The following is a 20,427-nucleotide window of genomic DNA, read 5'->3' as shown; positions in this document are numbered from 1 at the left end:
TCCTCTCAGGGCAATTCTTTAGTGAGGGAGATGATCCAGGAAACCAAATTCGGTTCTTGAGGTAGGTGCTGTGACTAGGAGAACAGGAAGTACCCTACGGTCCCAAAAGAGACTGATTCCTTTTGATCAGAGACCTTTTGATCCTAGAAGGTCTCAGGATGCTTCATAGAGGAAATGATGCTGAAGTTAGGATAAGTTTATTGGACAGAGGAGCGCCGGAGGTAGAGAACGTTCCAGACAGTTTAAGCAGGGGAATGATATGATTAGATTGGTGTTTTACATTACTCTCCAGACTTATCTTTTAAAATCACACATTGGAAGCTCCATTAACCCTGTTTGGAAGTCCTTGGTGGTTCGGCGCTCTCTTCAGCATCAAATCCCAACTCCTCAGTCTTACACTCATGGTCCCCCATGACCCAGCCCAACCCCTCCCCGCCAACACCCAACCCCTCCCCTCCCGAGCTCCGCTTGGCCACAAAGGGTCACTGGCTCTTCTTTTTCAAGGCTGTGTTACCACTTCTCCAAGATGGTTCCCATCCCTCACCATCCTTCTCTCCCTGTCCCACTCCTCTGCCTTTACCGCCTCATCCACTCCCATTTTTAAAAAATCATTTCTTGCCCTGGCTGGCGTAGCTCAGTGGATTGAGTGCGGGCTGTGAACCAAAGCATCGCAGGTTCGATTCCCAGTCAGGGCACATGCCTGGGTTTCAGGCCACGGCCCCCAGCAAATGCACATTGATGTGTGTGTCTCTCTCTCCCTCCCTTCCCTCTATAAAAATAAATAAATAAAATCTTTAAAAAATAAAAAAATATTTTAAAAATCATTTCTTCACCTAGTTCATTTTGGGAGACTGAATATTAAATAGACGATGGTTGGACAATGTATAAAACTCGACTCTCACCTATAACCTATAGCAACTTGCCCAGGAAATCAACCCCTCATAAACAGCCCAGGAAGCCAGCCTGTAAGAAGTCCGACTTCTAAGAAGCAAAACTTTTATCTCTAGGAACAAACCAGGAAGCTAAACAATAACTTCTGTGACAATTGGCCCCAAATGGCCAGGCCATGCTTCATAACTGACGGCTTCTTTCATTATTGTCCAGCTTCTAATACAGGACCAATCAGAGAAAGCCAACTATGCATCCCTAACCAATCACATAGGACATCCTACTTCTGGTTAGCTGCCTCTTGCTTTTATACCACAGCCCCCATCAGGGCACACCCGAAGTCTTCCCTTTCCTCTGCCTGCCTTTGAGACCCTCCAAATGCAAGTGCCGGTGGCTGATGCCCTGCTACAGCAATAAATAACCTGTGCTTGTTCTCTCTGACCTGGTTTTCACTTACTCCCACAATTAGTAAACTGTTAAAATAAACACACCAGAACTATGTGTGACTGGCCTCTGTTTTCTCTATAGTCAACAACATGTTCATTTATTGCTTTTCATTGTTAGATCAATTCCCTAATCGCACAGAAGGTGACTAATCTCCACACTAGCCTAAAGAGAAATGGTCACAATGGGAGTCCCCGAGCCCATGTTGCCGAGTTTTATACACTCACTGCTGTAATAAATGTTGCGTGTTCACTGGCTGATATCAGTCTGAAGTTACTTAGCTTGAGGTTGACACGTTATTGTACTAGCACCACTTTAGTAATTTACCTGCAAGGCTGAGACAATATGTCATATTTTCAGTGATGTAAGTCACAGCGATGTATGTTCTTTTTGGCAGAACACAGACCCTGCCGTCAGCCTCCTTCCGCCCTGTGAGCTGCCTCCTGGCCAGCCTCCTAAGGGTTTATCATGTCATTTCCTTCTACTCCCTGTAACCCTAAAAAATCTAATCCCCTGAAGTCCCAGGCCTTAACATTCCAAGGCTTCCAGGAACCCTGATTAAGCAATAGGAGTTTGCTCCTGGTCCTGGTAGGATCCTGTGGTTTGAAATGAATGATTGTAGCCTAAAGCAAAGTTCTCAAAAGCTTCAGTGGCTTTTCCATGGACACAGCACGATATCCAGCTTTGTGAGCCTGTCAGCCAGCCCGGGCCTGCTTTCCAGCCACTCTGCTCCTCCCAGGACCCTGTGCTCCGGAGCACTGAACGCCCTGCCCCCAGGCCGGGCCTCCCACCTGTTCTCCTGGTTTCTCCTGCTCAAGACGCCCCTCTGCCTGTCTCATCTAGGTAGGGGCCACATCGCTCATCCTCCCAATCCGGCGCCAGCAGTGGGAAGCGCATCGTGAGGGGAGTTAGCGGGTGCTTTCTTATCTCCCAGCGGCGGGATGCTGGGCATGCCGACCCACCTTTCTGAGCCTGTTCCATCATCTGTAAACCAGGTTTAATAATAATTACCAAATAGGGCTGAGGATTTAAAGAGAAAAATGTCAACTAAAACATTCCCTGCTTAATGTTCTCTTTCTTGACATGGATGGTTACCCAGGCGTTTGCCTTGTGAGAATTCACGGAGCTGTCTGTTTACGTTTGTGCAGTTTTCTGTGTGTGTTGACGTCAATGAAGAAGTTAGAAGCCACTGTCCAGTGCAGCTTGGTAGATGCTTAATAACTATTGTAAATATTGGCTATACGCTGGTTGCATGTGTCCTCCCAGAACATATTTGGAAGACCAAATCCCTGGGACTGGTGAATATGTCCTCTTTTGGAAATATGTTCTTTGCAGTTGTAATCAAATTAACACGAGGTCATAAGAGTGAACTGTAATCTGCTGGTTCCGATGACCGACGTCCTTACAGGAAAAGACACAGGGGCAAACAGGGAGAATGCCATGTGGAGACACAGATGCTTAGTGGGAAGAAGGCCACATGACAACAAGGGCAGAGATCGGGGCAGAGCCGCTGCAAGCCCAGGACTGCCAGGGGCTGCGGGAGCAACCAGAAGCTGGGAGAGAGCGCATAGCTCTGCTGTGATCTCAAATTCTAGCCTTCAGAACCGTAAGAGAATAAAATTCATTGCTTCAAGCCCCTGGGGTTTTGTTGTGACAGTGGCCCTAGGTAGCTTCATACACCGTCCCCAATCCATTCCCATTCACAGCCTTTCACAGTAAGTACTGGCCAGATAGCAATGGTGCAGGCAGGCCTGCCTTACAGGCCTGATGTCCACACACAGTCTCATCCCCCAACCCTCTTGTCCTAGGTGCCTTCCCCAGCTATGTCCTTGGCTGCTAAACCCTGGTCCTCTATGCCACATTTCTTCTTTCCCGTCCAGCCCTGCTTTCAGGCCTGGTAGAACCCAGGGCTCAGAGTTTTTGGGAATTCTGTGAGGCCCAGGGTCAAGGTCAGAGAGCTACGGTAGCTCTCTACCTTGCTAACGGTAGAAATCAAGTCTCTGGGAGCTCTAGCATGGAATACATAGAAAAAGGCACTCCGAGTTACAAATAACTCACCTACAAATGAACTTTAGAAACAGGATGATTTGAGAGTTCAGGGACAGCCTATGTTTGACGTTCAGGCCCAGTTTACAGATAAGGTTATGACATTGCAGCGTACTGTAACATTCAGCAGCCCAGAAACATGCTGAAAGAGCTCAGAAAGCAACTCATTTTTCCTCCCACTGAAACTCAGGAATGTCCTCTGAGGACTTGCACTGCGATATGTGAGTGATTTGCTGTTCAGAAAACTGTAGCTGAGGCCTCCACGTGATTCTCGTACTAGTCTAGCCAATCACAGGCAGAGTCTCTCTGGGGGCCTGACCCTCCTCGTGGGGAGGCAGGCAGGGCCTGTGTAGGCTGAGACCCAGACCCAGAAAGGGAGGGGACAGTTCTCCCCCAGGACAGCAAGTACAACTTGGTCCTCCCTGTGATCTCCTTAGAGGGACAACAAGGACTTGAGCAACTGAACCCTTCCAACTCACCGTCCTTGACCTAGTATGCCGCTCCCCTGCACCCCACCTCAAGCCACACAGCTCGACTTTAACACTTTACATATTGGGTTCCACCTAAGGCTGTATTTTAAAAGAGAGTCACAACTAATGCGTGTCTGCGTGTGTGTGCACCTATTTGAAAACCACTCCTAGTGGCCAGGAAGAACATTGCAGTGGGTTGAACGGTGCACCCGCCAGTCCCCTGAACCTGTAACGTTACCTTATTTGGAAAAACGGTCTTGACGGATATAATTAAGTTCAGATTCTCAATCTGAGATCCTCCTGGATTATCCAGGGGGGGCTCTAATCCAATGACAAGTGTCCTTAAAAGGGACAAGAGAAGGTACAGTTACAGAGACAAGAGGAGAAAGCTCTGTGAAGACAGAGGCAGATGTGCAAGTTCTGCAGCTGCAAGCGAAGGAATGCCTGACGCCCAGAGCTGAGAGAGATAAGAAGTGGATCCTCAGCTGGAGGCTTCAGAGGGAGCGTGGCCTGGCAGACGTCCGGCCTCCCGAACTGAGAGAATAAATGTCTGTTGTTTTAAGCCACCACGTTTAGGAAACTGGCAGAACCATCACGAGGCCTTTGAGTGTACCTGAGAGAGGGGACACCAGCCTTGCTAGTGTCTGCTGAATCCTGCCCACTCCCAAGCCGCGGACCTGCGCCCTGTCCTGTGTACACCAGCGACCTCAGCACCGTGTTCAAGGAAACCTTATAATCCTACATCTGGGAGCTGATCCTGAGGAAGGAACTAAGAAAACACGCAAGGATTGAGCTCTAAATATGTTCATCCCAGTGCTATTTGGAATAAATGGAAGTTGGAAACAATCTGAATGTCTCACTATGGGGGATCAATTAAATACAGCATGGTGCAGCCATATAAAAGAATCCTATGTAGCTATGAAAACAACATTACAGAAACATAACTATTGATGTGGAAAGATGTTACCAATTTGCTTATATAAAAATACATTGTTGTATGATCTCATGAAAAAGACATACGTAAGTGCCCCGTTTGAGCAAAGCATCCTAGAAACTTGTTTGGAAAACAAGGGTTTTGTTGGAATGCAGTAACCCTTCTGCTTCTAGACCTGAGTCCCCAGGCCGCTGTGCTAATCTTCAGACCCCAGACTTAGGACTGGAACTGGAACATCCAACCAGATGTCCAGCCTCCAGCCAGCCCTGCTCCCTTCACGTGGGCCAGCCACACCCTTCCCCCCATGCCCATCCCTGCAATCCAAGTTAGCATGAGGGAATTTCTTTTCTTTTTTTAACACTTTATTTATTTACTTTTAGAGAGAGGGGAAGGGAAGGAGAAAGAGAGGGAGAGAAACATCAATGTGAGAGATATTGGTTGCCTCTCGTAAGACCCCCAACAAGGGATCTGGCCTGCAACACAGGCACGTGCCCTGACTGGGAATCGAACTGGTGACCTTGCAGTGTACAGGCTGGAGCTCAATCCATTGTGTCACACCAGCCAGGGCTGAGGTAATTTCTTAATTTATTCTGTTGTTACTGTTTTTCCTAACAGGATTTTGCAGAATGTGACGGGTTTTGCATACTGACAAAGGGTCTCCTTTCTCCATCGAAGGTCTGAAGTCCAGACCTTCTCCTGGGGAGGTTCTGTCCTCAGCCAAGGACAGACCTAAACCCAGTTTAGTCCTGAATGGGCTTTTCCTCCAGTTATAACCCAAAGTTTTACACATGTCTTCCCATCCCTATAGAGGTTACTTGTACCACTCCATGTGTAAATGCATATAGAAAGAATTTTGCCACCCGCCAAATTCTCTAATTGGTTTATTGATTCTACAATGTCTATTATACCACATCCTTAAAGACATACATCCCCTTATCTTTACATTTTGAAAATCTGGCCATAAGGCCAGAGTACTCAGGCTCAGTATGTAATGGTGAAATTTAAATGTAAATATATAAAATGTGAAAACTGAATACCCCCCCAAAAACCATAAATACATGCATTATATATAAATACATAGAAAAACCTGGAAGGGAATGTCGGTAGTGGTTTTCCTTGACAGAGTGGGTGTTTTAGGTTCATTTGCTTCTCTATGTTGTCTATAGTTCCTATGTAACTTATAATTATAGTGAAAGTATTAATAATTATAATTAGAAAAAGCGATGCATTCCTCAAAAGCATTTCATTTTGAGGAAGAATAAAATCTGAAACTTGGCATCAGTCACACGGTGGGGAGGGCTATTTCGCCACATAGAGAATTTGGGGAGACGGGTCTGAGAAGGGGTTAGTGTGATGTTGAGGGCCAAAGGGCCAGGAGGAAGCTAGAAAGCAGGGGAATGCTAAGTTCAGCAACTGCAGGCCTTGTCAGAGCCTTTCACGTGCCAGAGGCCTTGCAAACCTCCACTAGGGGGGTGGGGTTGCAATTTCCCTTGCACCTCGTTGGATCACTGAGCTCAAAACATATGACGGTACCGCTCGGAGAAACACAGTGGGGAAATGTTGGAATACTATCTGACGAAAAGCAGCGCCGTTAAGTGAAGAGCGCAACTACCCGGACACAAAAGTGGGGCAGAACGTTTTCGGTTTATAATACATTGCTGAGAAAGTCCGGCTGCTCCCCATCAGCCATAAACGCAGCGCAAGTGCAGCGGCCCGCAAGGTCTGGCAAGTAAGAAAGGGGAGCCCGGGGCGGATGAGGTCCTCGCGGCCACTTGCGTTTGAGAAAGAAGGCAGAAATTTTCAAGAGGGCCCTGAGACAGCGGCAGTCTACAATTATACGAGGAGAAGGGGAGCAATAATGAATGCAAATATCGACAGACGTTAGCCCAACATAATCTAACATAAAGAAACCCGCCAGCGAATGTCGTCCCTGTGCCAACCAGCAGGGAGAAAACCAGCCTTTTCCCGAACCCAGAGGCCGGCACTGGGCTCCGCACGGAGAGAGCCCTGCCCGCACTGCCGCCTCTTGTGCAGGGCGACTCGGCTGGTTCTCCCTCTCCTGCCCAAACTGAGGACAGCTCATTTGACTGTTCTTTTTCTCTTTTCTCCTCCCCCCAGTAATTATCCCCCCCCCCCAATGAGCCACTAGGAACCCAGAAGCATGAACTCTATTTGCAGTTCTGCCACAGGCTCTTGGGAGGGAGGGGGTAGAGGGCAGGGGGCTGGGTGTCCACTCCAAGCCCGCACAGGATGCAGGAGGCCCTGGACTGAAAGGAATGCAAGGGGACATCCTGGTTTTCTCTTCCTGCCCCGCCACGAAAGGCCCTCTGCCACCACCCCCCTCCAAGCCCCCCAGAAGCATCCTGTCCTTCCTTCTTCCTGTTGTTCTTTCCCCCTCTCTCCCTCCTTCCTCTGAGTGCAAGGCATTCAGTGCGAGGGGCAGCTTTGTGAAGGTGCTGCTTTAGTTTCCTACGGCTCTTCCTTTGTGCTCTCTCCCACCCACCAGGGCGGATGTCCACTTCTGCTCCTGGAGACACAGAGCAGTCCCCATGGGGCTCATGGGGCCCATGAGGCCTGTCCTTCTGCAGCCCCAGCCCCGGAGCAAAGCTGTGGTCTTCCCTGCTCCCCCCAGCACCCTCGGACTCCCCTCTCAGCCACCGATGTCCATACCTCCGTGAAGGACATGCACCTGGGAGGCTTGTTAATCCTGCAGGTCCCCAGCTCCTCTGGCGGGGCCTAGGTTAGGGTGAATCTTCATTGAAAATCAGCACAAAACAAGACACCCAAGTGGTTCGTGATGTAGAACCACGGGCAGCATCCGATCAGTTACATGTGGACACAGCTGGACCCAGCCCTGGTCTAATCTAAATCCTATTTATTTCATCATCTTAATATTTCTCTGACATGTCATCTTCATTTTCTTTTTTTAATTTTATTTATTTATTTTTAGAGAGGGAAGGGAGGGAGAAAGAGAAAGAGAGAGAAATATGAATGTGCGGTTGCTGGGGGTCATGGCCTGCAACGCAGGCATGTGCCCTGGCTGGGAATCGAACCTGCGACACTTTGGTTCGCAGCCCGAGCTCAATCCACTGAGCTACACCAGCCAGGGCTCATCTTCATTTTCAGTGCAACTATGTAGATCACACCCAAATTCTTAGTCAATAGTATGTAGCTAGTGTGTCTGTGTAACTGTCCAAATTGGGATACGTAGTGATGGAGACACCATTCATAATTAGGCTGGCAGATGGGGCTTCCCCGGACAAGCTGGATGTACACTCTCTCTGCGTAGAAGCCCTCTATGATCTGGCCCTCCTTACCTCTCCAGCCTCCTCTGAAGACTCTCCTCCTGGGACCCCCAGCACCCCCACTACCAGAAACCCCAGGCTTCCTGTCCTACTCGAAATTCCTTAAGTGCTTTGCTCTCTCTTTCTCTGAACTCCAGAGCCTTGGCCACACGGTTCTCCCTGCCAGCTGTTCACAGCTCAGCCCCCACTCCGTAAGGCCTCAACTTAGATGTTACTTCCTTGTGACCCCTTCCCTGACCCCACCAGCCCCCCGAGGTTGGGTCAGGTCACCCTAGGGTGTGCTCCCCAAGTGCTGTGCTCTACACACGGTACCGAGGCTATATTTTCTCATGATCGTCTTTTTCCAGGAGGGTGGAAGCTCGTTTAGGGCAGGCCTAGAGTTTGCTCTCTGCTGGGCAGGCCGTCCTGACTCATGATGGTGAAACACTGACACACGTTCAGAGAAGCGGTACTTTTTTGTATTTCGATCTTCCCCGGGCTAGTGATAGGTGGTTTCCTGTCTCTGTGATGCTGGGAGCCACAGCTTCCCGCCAGCCCTGCGACCACGAGGGTGAACGTTGCACATTCTACAGGGTGCCGGGTTGCCAGCATCTTGGACATTGTGCTTTATGTTTTCACATCCCATCATGTCTACAAAACTCCCACCTGTGTCTCCTGCTTCTGGGGAGAAGAGGAAGAGGAGGGTGATCACATATTTAGGGCCTAACTTGAGCGTTAAGAGGCCAAGACAATCACTCAACAATTTGTCTCCTAAAACGAGGTACACGATTCCATGAATGATTCCACAGAGTTCCTTTAACGCAGACTTCATGTGCATGCCCTACCAGGCATCCGCCTGAGTCCTGCACACACAGGGAAGGGCAGTGCTGTCCTCCCCCAGCTCCCTCTGCAGCCGGAGTTGCTCCTCTCAAAGGCTGTCATGTCTCCTGTGGCCCTGCCTGTAGTGGCCTTTTCTCTGGCTCTCATTTCCATATCGAAGGGAGTGACTTTAGACACCTTGAGAGCATTAAACACTTTCCGCCTCTTGGCAAAACAGGGGCCAAAAAACAAAAACGACAAGACTTGGACAGGAGCTGTGTGACCCAATGGCTGAACCTGTGAACCCAGTGAGGCTTTGTTGCCTCCCTGCATCGGGCCCCTGCCATCTGCCAGACGAGTTGTTTCAACCGGTGTTCTGCGCCAGAAAAACAGGGGTGAAGAGTGGTGCCTGGTACCATGGTGAGTACTCAGTAAACATCACACCAATAGACAGTCTGGTCCACGGGCTGCATCTGTAGCTGGGGATTGGCAGGGCTGGGTCACAGCAGGAGATGGGCGGGGCCAGCAGGGCCCTGCGCAGCCCAGGGTGCAGGCTAACGCTGCAGCTCCGTTCTGCTGTTGTAGAGAAACATCTGGAGGGTGAGGGCCAGCTGGAAACAGCTTTAGGTTTGGGCAACAGCCACTTCCAAGTGTTGTCCCAACCAGTGCAATCTTGGCACTCAACCTGGGTCGAAGTGAAGAGAAACACAGCAGAAGAGGCTGGGGATCGTGGGGACAGCAGCAGAGAATGCTGAGAATCCTCTTCAGCTGAGATGTTGCAAAGATGAAAGGAACCTGGTGTCAAAAGTGTTGCAGGGGACCCTGATGTCACCTGCCAATCACCATCAATCAGTAATTGCTCATTGATTAGCAGCGCTAGGTGCACATTTCTTGCATGCAGAGAGCAAGAAGAATTTCGACGGGAGCTCCGTTCAGTGGATGAGCAGAGAATCCCGCTGTTGGAGTTGGATTTGATTGTTTTCAATAACAGCTGACATACAACATTAGATTACTTTCAGGTGTACAACACAGTGATTAGACATTTCTATAACTTACAAAGTGATCAACCCCCATAAGTTTAGTACCTACCTGACACCATACATGTATTACATTTTTTTGATTTTTTATTTATTTATTTTTAGAGAGGGAAGGGAGGGAGAGAGAGAGAGAGAGAGAAACAACAATGTGCAGTTCCTGGGGTCCATGGCCTGCAACCCAGGCATGTGCCCTGACTGGGAATCGAACCTGTGATGCTTTGGTTCACGGCCTGAGCTCAATCCACTGAGCAATGCCAGCCAGGGCCATTTATTACATGATTATTGACCATATTTTCTCTGCTGCACTTTACATCCCCCCATGACTATTAAGAAAGTTTTTTATATTGATTTGAGAGAGAGAGAAGCATTGGCCTGCCACCCCACCCATTCATGCACTGGTTAGTCAATTCCTGCATGTGCCTTGACCGGGGATTGAACCCACAACCTTGGTGCATTGAGATGATGTTCTAACCAAATGAACTATGCCGCCAGGGCCCCCTGACTATTTTTATAACTGTCCCTTTGTACTTCTTAATCCTTTCCTCTTTTACAACCATCCCCCCAATCGCCCTTCCCTCTGGCAACTCACAAAAGTTCCCTATATCCCCACTTACTGTTAATTAGGTTTAATTCAACCCAAACGTGTCCTAAGGGAGAAGAACTTCTCAGTTGATGAGGCACATTTGCCGAGTGTCAAGCGAGGGCTGTGATCAAAGGCAGATGAGAACCCTGAGCATCCTGAATGTGTGTCTGACTTTTAATACCCCTTTGGTCTGCGAGCGTCTCACACCCGAGGGTCCTCCCTGACCCTCCTCACCGTGCACAGAGTGGCCAGTTTTTAAAGGAGTGTGCGCCTTCATCTCCCCTCAGGGTCCCTGGAGGGCTGTCCCTGCCAGGCACTGTCCTAGGCACTGGGGATACCGCTCTGAGCCAGGCGGAGGCTCCCCCAGCCCTCCCAGGCCTCCCCTTCTGGGGCAGAAAGAGGCGAGGGTCAAGTGACAACCCTGCTGGAATTGTAGACCTGGGCCTCCCATTCTCCTGGTGGCATTCTCCCCTAAGAGACAGCTGGGGGTGGGCAGCACCCAGGAGAGGAGCTGCTGAGGAAGAGGCTGCTGAGAAAAACCATGGGGATTCTGCCCGCCCCTTCTCACCTGGAGGGTGTGGGACCCCGAGCTGTGTGTGTGTGTCTGGGCTCCGTAAAACTCTCCCTTTCCTTGGTTGACACTCCTCCCTGTTCCCCCTCCAGCCAAGATGTCGTTGTCAGGGAGGGGAGCCTTTCCGCCCGTCCAGGTTTGGGCTTGCTGGCCCGCCTGCTGCCTCTCACCGTCCTTAGCACGCAGCGCTGTCAGGGCCAGCTCCAGGCCACCTGCTGGCTCCCGACATCCAAGAGGCAACTCAGCACACGCCTGGGACATGACAGTCACTCATTAAATTTCAGTCCCATGAAAAGAAGGAAGAAAGGAGGGGGGGAGGTGGAGTTGGACAAGGAGGAGACTAAAAATAAGGGTTGAAACTTGAGACTCCTTTCCGTTTTACCTGAGATCACTGAGCTGTCGATGAACCACCCCCCGGGACTTAAAGCATGTTGGGTGGGAAGACCTGGGCCCCTATCCCAGCTTCCCCATTGACTCAGGACCATGTAATTTCAGGAGCTCTGTATTTTCCACTGCCAATCGAAGATTAGACTAGGATTTCACAGGTGTGTGTTGAAGTTTAAATAGGATAGGTATAAAATAACTATAAACAAATTCAGTATGTGTTATAAGCAGCAAGAAAGAACATTTACATGTAAGTATAGAATTAAGGGAACTTTATAAAAAGTTTCCTAAGTCAAATTGGCAGCTCAGGGTAGAAGCTACATCTGCCCCTTAAAGGGCCTGGCCAAGGGTACTTTTTCTTGCCTTAAGCCTTTCTCCTCTGGGCCACCCACCTACAGGCCTGGTGTCTGAAACACCCAAGGCATTTGGGGTCCATGTTGCTCTATGGGACGGGGGTGCAAAAAAGAAGAGGGGCCGTGTTTTGCTGGATTTGACCCCTCAGCCAGAGACATGGGAAAACACACCCTATTGGACCGCCCCTCCCCCATCCTCATGTGCACGCACTTTTCACACCATGTTACAGGAATAATGTTATAAAAAGAAAAACATCAGCACAGAGGGCAGGATATCAGCAACACACAGCAGTGTGGAACTAGGAGACCTTGGACATCAGTGGTGAAATGCTATTCTGTTTCCATCCCATCCTTTCCTCCGCATCTTCACCGTTCTGCCAGCGCTCCAGGCCCCTGCGCCCCCGCCTCCCACCCAACCCCTTCCCTGTGGATGACTGGCTTGCCCCCACCTCACAGAGGAAGTAGACCAAAGAGCAGGGCTTGTTCAACTTCCTGTCTCCCACCTCCCCTGAACCCAGTAGTCCATCTCCACATTCACCCTCCCCTCCTGACTCGAGGAGAGAGGGTCTTCCTTGCACAATCCTAATCCTCCCACCTGTTTGGAATCTTTCTCTCTTTTCTACTGAATTGCATCCTATGAAAGAAACCTTTTCCTGTCTCTCCCTGATGCTTCCACTCAGACGACCAAATGGACCCCCCACAGCGATCTCATTATTGCTCTTTCATCTCTCTCCCTTGGGAGTCAAGCTTTTGGAAGGAGCGGTTTGCACTGTTGATCTTTGCTCCTTTACCTTCCATGCCTTTTACTTCCTCCCTCGCCCACTATAATCTGCTTTCTTTCCCCATCACTCCACAGAAACTGCTCTCACTAATGTCAAGTCGTACTGGAATAGGGGTTGTCCTTATAAGAAGAGGGAGAGAGAAACACAGAAACACACAGGCAGGACACCAAATAATGACGGAGGCAGAGACTGGAGTTACGTAGCTTCAAGCCAAGGAGCACCCAGAATTGCTGGCAACACCAGAAGCTAAGAGAGGCAAAGACATCTTCCCCAGAGACTTTAGAGAGAGAGCATGGCCAGCCACATGTTGATTTCCAACTTTTAGCCTCGAGAGATCCGTGTCAGTTGGACCAGGGCCTCTCTGAGGGGCTCCAGGGGAGGATGCTTCTTTGCCTCTTCCTCGCCGTGGTGGTTGCTGGCAGTTCTCGGCACTCCTTGCCTTGTGGATGCATCATCACTCCAATCCAGCCTTCGCCTTCTGTGTCCCGTGGTGTTCCCCCTTGTGTCTGTGTCCAAATGTTCCCTCTTCTTGTAAGGACATTAGTCACATTGCACTGGGGACTACCCTGACTCAGCATGACCTCAGCTCAACTCGATTGCATCTGCAAAAACCCTCTTTGCAAATGACGTCACACACCTACGTTCCAGAGGGACGTTAATTTGGGGGGGGGGGGATCCTATTCAGCTCAGCACAGTGAATTTTACTGCACATTATTTTGTATTTTTCTTTTTAAAAATTATTAATTTATTTTTAGAGTTAGGGGAAGGGAGGAAGGAGGAGAGGGGGAGAAACATCCATCAGTTGCCTTTCACATGCCCCCTAACTAGGGACCAAACCCACGACACAGGCATGTGCCCTGACCAGGAATTGAACTCGCGACTTTTCACTTCGTGGGACGATGTTCAACCTAATGAGCCACACCGGTCAGGGCTCGTATCTTTTGAATTTTGCTTTTTAAATGCATCACTAGTCACTCACTAGGTACTTGATGTCTATTTGATGCGTTCAGTTTGACCTTATTTAATATTCTTTTTTTTTAAAGATTTTATTTATTTATTTTTAGAGAGGGAAGGGAGGGAGAAAGAGAGAGAGAGAAACATCAATGTGCAGTTGCTGGGGGTCATGGCCTGCAACCCAGGCATGTGCCCTGACTGGGAATTGAACCTGTGACACTTTGGTTTGCAGCCCGCGCTCAATCCACTGAGCTACGCCAGCCAGGTATTTAATATTCTTAAAGCAAAGCACACTATCAACAGCCAGGTATTTGGCTCCACCATAGCCTCATCTTCTCTTTGAACCAGAGTGCAGTAATTCTGGGGGCACTACCCCCCCAAGAGTGGGACAGCTCTTGTTTCCTTGCCTCCGCTGCTTGCTAAAGAATGGATGGGGGGAATGTTTTCTCTAGGTTTAAATGGCCTTCTGAAAATCATTCTGAGCACTGGCATCTTTGTGCATGGAGAATGGTAAGCAAAAAAGATAGTAACTTACATGTATATATGCTTTACCCATTCACAAATCCTTTTTGCATATGACTTAATCGGGTCCTCAGACACCCTTGAGAGAAGCTGAGCCTCAAAGAAAGTTTCTCGCTCAGATTCGTGGGGCTAGTAATTGGTTGGTCAGGACCCAACCCTCTTTGCTGCTGCTGGGTTCTGAGTCTTGCTCTGCTTTCAACAAACAGGCCTGGTTGAAACACAGTCCTCCTGCTTCATCGAGCATGAAAGAAGTTTCCGTGACGAAGAAAAGACCGTGTGTCTCTTTGAAAATGACAAAAAGATACACTCGAAGACAAGAAAGTAAAATTCCAATTTGCTATGAGAAAAGTCAAATGAAGGGGTTTTTTCTAAGTTTAAAGCTAACATTGAAATATCTAAATAGTAAACATTTATTATTTAAAGCATTTGCTTAAAAAAACTGGCCCCGAGCTGCTGAGACTGGATTACCCCCCATTATTATTATTCGCCAGATTTAAACATTTCTGTTTCTCTAGTTTCTACTCAGGGCACATCATCATCATTGGTAACATTTTCTATGAAGCTCCAAATAAAAATAAATGTTTTCATCTGATTGTTTATATCGGTGATTTTCAACTTTTTCATCACATGGCACACAGAAACTATTTGCTAAAATTCTGCAACACAACAAAAAGTAGTATATTTTTGCCAGTCTGACAAAAAATTAGGTATAATTTTGATTTATTGACACCAGACAGCTATTGTTGTGTTGACTGTTGTCACTTTTTTATTTGACAATCTAAGGGAAAAGAGATCAGTGCTCCTGACTAAATAGTCAGCTACTGCATGTTTTAAAGATTCTTGTGGTGTGCCAGTTGAAAATCGCTGGTCTACAGTATGACCAGCGATTTTCAACCTAAAAGGTTGGCACAGTATGACCTGTGGCATGTTTTTGTACAGCCTGAGAGCTAAGGATGGTTATTACATTTATAAGGGTTGTAATAAAAACAGGTATGTGACAGAGACTGTGTGGCTTGCCAAGGCCACATTTACAGAAAAATTTGCTGATACATACACACATTTACATATACATATACATATACATATACATATACATATACATATACATATACATATGTGTGTATATGTTTATGCACACATATTTATTTATTTAAAGATTTTTATCCATCTATTTTTAGGGAGGGAGAAAGAAAGGGAGAGAAATATCTCTGTGTGGTTGCCTCTCATACTCCCTCCACTGGGGACCAGCCCGCAACCCAGGCACATGCCCTGACTGGGAATCAAACCAGCAACCCTTTGGTTCATAGGCTGGCGCTCAGTCCACTGAGTCACCAGCTGGGGATGATGACTCAGTGACTAGTGATATATATATATCACTAGATGAGAAATTATGGAGTTATGTATATATGTGTGTATATGTATATATGTATCTATTTATCTACCATCTATCTATTCCCTTCCTCCTCCCTCAGAAGGTTCTATCAAAGCAGATGAGCTCCCAAAGGTTCTATGAGACTTCTGCAAAATAAGCGTCTTCAGCTGGGTCGTCATGGCACCCGTGGCTGATAGGGAGAACACAGAATCGAACTGTCTGCTGTGTTCGGTGAAAGGCAACTAGAAATGATGAGAGGCATGGAGGACAAAAGCCCACATGGAAGAGCAACCTCAGCTAAGAAAGGTAATTTACAATTACAGAGAACTTCATATTTTTCAAGTGCATTTTAATTCCCTTTCATCAGCTTTCCTATAACTCTTTGATGCTCTGTGTTATGTTAATGGCAGAAAGATCAATGAAAAAATAATGGTCTAAGTCGATGCTAGGCAGTGATCTGTCAGACTACAATTTGTTTTCTGGTGCTATATGGATACGGATTTTAAACATTTCTGCTTCTTGCTAGAGGTGATCGAATTGTGTTATAATAGCCATTACTGTTAAGATGTCTTCCTTTGAGACCTGAAAGTGGTCTTTAAGCTCTCAGGGTCCCTCAGTTAAAGTGGAGATTCGGGGGACTAGAAGAGAGAACGGCAGGGCTGGGGGGAGGGCAAATAGAAAAGATAAGTTTTGCTCCAGATCTGGGCCTAGTACATTTGCCTTGCCCAAAGAACACACGATGCATGGTTTACAAGGGGGGGGTTGGGGGGTGGGGGGGGGGTGGAGGAAAGTGGAGGAGGAAGAGCGTAGGAGGGAAACGACAGACAGGCACGCCCACTTTCCAAAGTCAGGCTTTGTGTCACTTCACCTTTATGAAAGAACTATATCGATTCAGACAGTCCTCACTTAAGGTGCTTTCACTTAACGATTTTTCAGCTTTATGAGGGTGCAACAGTGATATGCGTTCAGTAAAAACTGGCTGGGCTAAGCTATGATGTTGGTAGGTTAGGTGTATTAAATGCATTCTTGACTTACGATATTTTCAGCTTATGATGGATTTATTAGAAGTAACCCTATCATAAATAGAGGAACATCTGTACTGTTTTGCTAATTGAAAAATTCAGACATAAAAATTACAACTGAAGTACAAAACAGCCATCATTTAGAACCACCTGAAATCTAGCTGAACAGAAGCCCTGTAACTAAGGATATAAAGAAGCCACATCGAGACTGGTAGGAGGGGTGGAGAACCAGCTGGTCCCACACCCATGTGTGGCAGATAAAATCAGAAGAGATACTTTGGCTGAGGAGTGAGGGGTCCCAGTCCCATACCAGGCCCCCCAGACTAAGGTTCCAGTGCCAGGAAGAGAAGTCCCCATAACTTCTGGCTGTAAAACCAGCTCAGGTTGTGTCTGAGTGAGACAGAGGGCTGCTGAAGCCCCATGCATTCCTCTTAAAGGGCCAACACACAGATTTACTTGGACGTGCTCCTTCTGAGTTTCAATGCTGGGCAGCAGGGACATACAAGGAGGAACTGAGTTGTCTGGCAGTGGGGTGAGAGCTGGAGGGACAGCTTTCTCCAGGACAGAAGTGCTGGCAGACACCATTGTTCCTTTTCTTGGTCCATCCCTCATAGAACCAAGAGATACCATAACTGAGTTTTCATCAATCTCACTTGTATTCTGAGCCTTGCCCTGGGGATTCCCTGAGACTCTACCCCACCCAACTATGGGCCCAACCCAAGCCATTTCCAGTGACTTTCCTCCTACAAATGGCCTCTCTTGGCTCATGCTTCAGACTTTACCCAAATCTCTCAAACAGTCAGCATCTGGCCTTGGCGTGCCCCATTACCTCTTGCTAAGTGGACCGGGCCTGGCACTGGCAGCAGCTTGACTTGGTTCACAGCATGGCCTCTCCTGGACACCTCCAATCCCAGCACAAGCAGCGGCCGTCTGCAGATCACTTTGTAGCTCATGCTGGGTAGCCCCAGGGAGGGCCCAGGTGGCAGCTGACCTTGGCCTGCTTCTCCTGGAGGCCCCAGAGCCAGCTTCAGACCATGTCGAAGCACTACCCAACCTTTCCACAAGGGACACACACACTCCAGGGGCGGACTCAGCGGGCACCAGAGCCCCACTGAAGTAAACCCTGCTCCGTGGCATTGGCACCTGCGCAGCTGGTCCTGCATGGTGTTCTCAGCCAGTCATCGCAGCCACTAGCCTGGGTGTTAATTGCTCCTGTTGAGGTGTCAACAGCGATCAAGGCTCAACTGCAACAGGAGGATACACACAGCCCACACGAGGGGTCACACCTGGAGAGCCCAGCTCAGGCGATTGAGGAGGCTGTGCCACTGGACGCTACAGGACATCTATTGCATCAGGCCACACTAGCAAGCCCAGGAGATGTAGCAGTTCTACCTAATACATGGAAACAAACACAGGGAAACAGCCAAAATGAAAAGAAAAAAAAATATGTCTCAAATGAAAGAGTCTAGAAAAAGAACTAAACAAAGTGGAGACAAGCAATCTACTAGATGGAAAGTTCAAAACATGAGTTATAAAGATGCTCAGTGAACTTAAGGGAAGAGTAAATAAACTAATATAATATTGTGTGTCCACTTTAATGGAAAAATAAAAAATTACCTCAAGTCAAAAAAATTCAAAGGGGATTTTTGCGTCCAGCATTTGCTTGCCGTGGGCGGTTACAGAGGCTGCCCGCTCGGACAGGTGTGGCTGCACGGACAAATGTTCTTTCTCCTCTATGGAGGCTGTGTGTTTATCATGTCATTCCTGCTTCTCCTGCATGTTAGCCTCATGTTGTGTTTTATGTGCTACTTGATATGATTTGGTAGGTTATTTTTGGAGCCTGGGAATACTCACAATTTTTTCCCATGTAAAGTAATGGTGATTGCATCTTGGCTTTGCACCACTTGGGTTCCACAGGAATGCTCTGCGTTCTGATAGCGGGGAATGAAAACACCAGCGTTGTTTGCCTAGACAATCAGGATCATCATTAGCTGAAAGGCTAAATGCTCTCCAGCTCCCACCTTTAGCCCTCTCCAAACACGACTCTAGGCCCTTGACTCCTCTGGCCCTTGGAGGACAAAAGTGACTTATGCCCCATATTGCTTCAGTAACGAGACAGTGTGTGGTTTGCCTTTGATGTCTCCCCTCCCACCCTGTCAATTATTGGGCTGCAGGCAGGCCGCAAACAAGTCTTTATTTGCCAGGAGGGGGAAAGCGGGAAAGGTTGAAGTGTGAGAACCAGATCAATTCCTTGCCTCAAGATAATCCTTTTAACTGTGTGAACGAGTAGTTCATGTTTCTGAGAATTCCAGGGTCGGATGGAAGGCTGCTCTGTGGGCCCCCTGCATTAGCTTTCTGGGGCCGCTGAAAACAACAGAACTTCATTATCTCGCGGTTTCAGAGGCTCCAAGTCCAAGATCAAGGTCTCGGCAGGGCTGGTTCCCTGCAAGGACTGTGAGAGAGTAACGTGCTGCAGGCCCCTCTGCTGGGCTTATGGGTGGGCATCTTCTCCCCAAGCCCTTCACGTCGTCCTCCCTCTACACGCGTCGGTGTCCACTTGTCCTCTTTGCATAAGCACACCAGTCACATTGCATGAGGGCCCACCCTCATTACCTCCTTTTACCTTGATTACCTCTGGAGAGGCCCTGTTTCCAAATGAGGTCCTATTATTCTGAGGGACCAGTGTTAGCGCTTCAACACACAAATGCTGGGGGAGCACAGTTCTACCCATAGTGTCACCCCCACATGTCAGTGTCTGCACCAGGTTGTCACTCGCCCCCTGTTCTGCCACTGTCCTCTTTCCCCCACTGCCGTGGGGTGATTTAGGTCAGGAGAAAAATGTCTTGGTGGCAGAGAGTTCGCTAAGGGGGTTGGTTTACACAGGAAAGGTACGGTCCTGGGCAAGGTGTTACTATCTTTAGGAATTAGCTTGCCCTGTGGGGTCAGTCACTCCCTGGGTCTGTGAGGCTCCCGAAGGCCAGAGAACCACGAGCACAGAAAGTAAGAGAATGCGGTGACTGTAAAGGGCCTTGTGGTGAGTAGATGCCACGCAGACAAATACTCCTGGTTAATCCGATGACCTCTCATGTCAAGATCCTTAATTACATCTGCAAGGACCCCTTTTCCAAATAAGACCACAGTCACAGGTTGTGGGTAGACATTTCTTTTTTGAGGGGGGCCACTACTCAACTCCCCACCAGTGCCCTGCTAAACACACATGTCCTTGTTACCCTCTCCCACTATCCTGCGTCCACCTCTTGTCATTTTCTGGTTGGAGGATCACAACGCTTGCCTTCTTTCCCCCCCTTTTCTAATTCGGCCATCCTTTGGGCAGCCTCAGAATGATCTTTCCAAAATGTGTAAGTGATCGTATCAATCTCTGGCTTAAAAAGCATTCCTCTGCAACATGGGGCGTTGGCATCAGTTCTGCGTGTCGCAGAAAATGTGTTGTAAGGGAAACGTCTCTAAGCTTTCCAACCACAGGGAACACGCTGCAGCTGATAGATTAGAGCAACTGAAACACATTCATCTGGGTGCCGGCTGCGCGGAAGCTCCCACTCGATGCCCGAATTAATGAGTTAATGTCACACGCTCCAGGGTCTTCCCAGCTGCTTTTACCTAATTGGATGCAAATTAAATATGTATATTTAGTAAAGAGAATTGGAAACTTTATAATCCCTCGGAGGAAGAGAACTTCCAACTATTCAACATGGCCAACCGGTTTCCTTCGGCCCTAGCACGAGCTAGTCTTCTGGGTTTCCCACACTTCATCCGTTTAGGAGGACAGTGAAGTCTCCCTGTGCCCTGGCCTGCACGGGGTGGAGAAATGGATAGCCCAGGCCCAGACTTCATTTCCCTTGAGGCCACACAAATGTGCTGCTCTACTTAAAAAATGCAAACGCTCAAGTTAAAACGAGCAATACTTTAAAAAGACAACTGTATGTCAATGCTCCTTACAGAAT

The sequence above is a fragment of the Phyllostomus hastatus genome, unplaced genomic scaffold, assembly GCF_019186645.2.
Source record: "Phyllostomus hastatus isolate PE091 unplaced genomic scaffold, TTU_PhHast_1.1 phas_contig_40, whole genome shotgun sequence".
Lineage (NCBI taxonomy): Eukaryota > Metazoa > Chordata > Mammalia > Chiroptera > Phyllostomidae > Phyllostomus > Phyllostomus hastatus.
Note: the sequence above shows the minus strand (reverse complement) of the source record.